At 33.3% G+C, this 3,698-nt stretch overlaps 1 pseudogene; it reads right to left on the bottom strand.

Moving 5' to 3' along the window:
* Positions 1-3,090: 3,090 nt before the first annotated feature.
* LOC121441550 lies at positions 3,091-3,498 on the bottom strand (annotated as a pseudogene).
* Between the last annotated feature and the right edge of the window lie 200 nt (positions 3,499-3,698).

Here is a 3,698-nt window from a genome sequence, read left to right as displayed (position 1 = left end):
TCAGATTCATGTGGAAATACAAAAAGTCAAGATAACTAAAACCAGCTGGATATTTGTATATAGAAGAATTCATATCTATTGATCTGCATTAAATTCAAGTCCAATTAGATCAAAAACCCCAACATAAAACAAGATACGCAGAAAGTGAAAAATAGTCTTGAACTCATTGACACAGGAGAAGACTTTCTTAACAAACCACCATTAGCACAGAGACTAAGATCTATAATTAATCAATGGCAGCTTATAAAACTGCAAAACCTCTGCCTGGCACAGGACATTGTTATTCAAACATTGGCAGCCTAAAGAATAGGTAAATATTTTTACCAGCTACAGATCTGATAGAGTGCTTATATACAAAATATACAAAGATTTCAGGAAACTAGGTAGCAAAACAAAAATGCCACAATCTGAAGAAATATTAAAAATCCTTAGTCATCATGGAAATGCAAATCAGAACTACTTTGAGATTCCATATTACATCTTTTAGAATTACTAAGATAATTATATATGTGATAATTCTTCCTGGCAAGGATATGGAACAAAAGCAGCATTCATATATTATTATTGGGCATGAAAATTTGTAGAACCACGATACAAATCAGTGTGGTGGTTCCTTAGAAAGATGAGAATTGATATTCCTCATGATCCAGTTATACCACTCTTGGGCATATGCCCAGAAGTTGCTTTATTATAACACAGAGACACTTGAGAAAACATATTCATTGTTGCTCTCTTTATCATAGGCAGAATTTGGAAACAATTTAGATGTCCCTCATCACAAGAATGGATAAAGAAAAAGTGGTACCATTACATAAAGGAGTATTTCTCAGCCATTAAAAATGGCATCATAAAATTTGTATCAAATGGATGGAAATAGAAAAAAGTTGTCCTCTGTGAGATTACCTTTGACCCAGAAAGACAAATATGGTATGTACTCACTTTTATGTGGATATTAGATTTTAATTCAGTCTTAACCATGCTATAACCCATAGAATAGAAGGTAGGGATAGATTAAGGGGCTAGAGTGAATAAGTAGATTTTATTAGGAAAGGGAAATAGAATAGATATTTAAGAATAAATGGGGATCTGAAATTGGGGGATCAAATAGGAATCAGAAAGGTAGAAGTGATAGTTGGAAGGAATATGAGAGAGATAAAATTAAGTAACAACTGAGGGGTAGTTTTGAAACCTAATATAGCAGATACCTCCATATATATATATATACACACACACACACACACACACACACACACATATATATGAAGGTGATCTAAATGAAACTCAAAGTAGTAGGGGAGAGTGAGTCTCAACTGGTCATCTCTTGTCACTATTGAAGTTCTGTGGGTAGGGAGAACAAGAGGATCTGGACTAACTTGGAGAAGGGAAAGACTATGATCAAAATATATTTAAATTTAAACATCTTTTTAAATAATAAAAAATAAAAAAATCACATTTGTGTGTGTGTGTGTGTGTGTGTGTGTGTGTGCGGTTATGCAGGTATACATCTCAATATATATATGAGAATGTCAGAGGACAGCTGTTGGGAGTCACTTCGCTTTCTACTGTGTCTCAGGATTCCAACTCATGTCATTAGCTTTTGTGGCAAGCTCAGACTAGTTGTAAGCTGAATTGGGGAATATTCTTTAACACAGAATCACATTCTATATCTTAGGCTTCACTCCAACTTGCAATAATCCTGCTGCATCAGCTTCCAAAGTGCTGGGACTATAAATATCAATTAACATGTTGAGATTAGCCCTTTTATCTGAGAAAAAGATCAGAAATAGTTCACTAAACCTATATTAAAATATGGTAAACTACCCATTATTTGTCTCGTCATTTTATTTGCACTGGTTATTATTAAAATTTCCCTTAACTTTAATCTTGCAAGACCTTCAAATAAAATTCATAATACAAATTGCATTGAAACACTTGAGTATTTTTGCAAATAAGAGAATTATTAAATAAGAGTCTATACACTGGATTGTTAAATTCAAAATGACATTTAACTTAATAATTTGTTATTGGCTTTTTATTTGTAACAATCTTTAATGTCTGTGGCAAATAAAAATTTGATGAGCTGAAGAGGTAACACAACAATTAAGAGCAGAGCACCTGGTTCTATTTCTAGCACCAACATGAGGGCTAACAACGGTCTGCTACTCTAGTCTGATAATACCCAGTGCCCTTTTCTGGCCTCTTCAATATCCTACACATAGGTTTTACATATATAGACAAGCACACACACAGGTAGCCTAAAAATGAATTAATAAAGAAAAATTCTATGAAAATAATTTAATATGATTGATAGGTATACATGCACATTTTTTGAAAACACCTTTTCTTAAATTGTTCATTTCTAATGAGTCAAGGCAATTTTACAAGAATAATATTAAAAATAATGCCTTTTTAATGTTTTAGATAATCATAGAAAAAGTAAAAAAAAATTAATTTATTCACTCATCAAACGTTCCTATATATTATTACCTTTTCAAATCAGCATAAATATAGAAACATGTAGGAAAATGTCCCACACCTAGTACTAGGGTTAGGATTACTAACATTTTGCTTCTTAGAGAAGCATTAACCACCCTTTGACATTATCTTTGTTCAACAGTTTTGGCTTGCTTTATCTACCTATCTCTCATATATCCATCCATACATCTATCTATCTATCTTCTATCTATCTATCTATCTATCTATCTATCTATCTATCTTCTATCTATCATCTATCTATCTATCTATCTATCTATCTATCTATCATCTTTAAGCTGCTTAATGTTTATTTGTAGAGTACAAAGATATACATAATGGGGCTGGTATTTTCAAACTTTTACCCTTTTTGATGTTTTTTTAAGCTAAAATTTTCACTTACGATTTTCTGTTTAAAGTGATTGTATTCTATGCTAGAGATTGAATCCAGGGCTTATGTGCTCTCACCTGAGTCCTAAGCTAATTTTAATTTCACCATCCTATTTGGTCTTGACTGTAACAAACCAAAGATCAACTATCCTTTCCCTGAATGGAAGGACGGGTTCATCTCAAGACCCTTGAGGATACTGTGAAAGATTAGCATACTATGTGTTTGGCTCAGGAGGGTGTAGGGCAGAGAAATGTGTCCTCTTGAAGCAGTGCCCTCATCCACTTGAACTGAACAAATAGCAGGCCTCATCCAACCCTAGCCAGATGTGCTTGATGCTCTGAGGAGATATAGATCGGTACCTCATAGTCTTTCAACTCTTCCAACTAATAAATGATGGTTTTAGGCTTTTTCATGTCACCACAACTGAGCCCCAATCTGAACCTCTTAATTAAATCAAATGACTTGCTTCTATGCCTATTTCTTCTTGAGTCTTTATCAGATATTTTTCTAAACCATTCTCTCCAGGGTCCTCATGGCCTTTGGAAGTAATCCAATAATGAATGCTATATGCTGTGGTTCATCTTGGGAATAAGGCATCTTTGGAAGGTGATTAAGCCACATACCCTCAAGGTCATGAGCTTTCTACAGCACAGAGTCACTAGGCAAGTTTTGAACCAAACTCTTTTACATATTATATTTTAATATGCTTATGAAATGAGAGGTTTCCATATGGGTTTTTCAAACACTTTAATTTTGATTACACTTCCCTTATGCTCCTACTCAGAGTTCATTTTATGAACAATATTTTTAACTTTTTTCTTTTTTTGATACTATA

This window comes from Microtus oregoni, unplaced genomic scaffold (assembly GCF_018167655.1).
Source record: "Microtus oregoni isolate MIOR12 unplaced genomic scaffold, Mior012 000079F_003, whole genome shotgun sequence".
Classification (NCBI taxonomy): domain Eukaryota; kingdom Metazoa; phylum Chordata; class Mammalia; order Rodentia; family Cricetidae; genus Microtus; species Microtus oregoni.
Note: the sequence above shows the minus strand (reverse complement) of the source record. Positions and strands in the feature narration are given on the sequence as shown.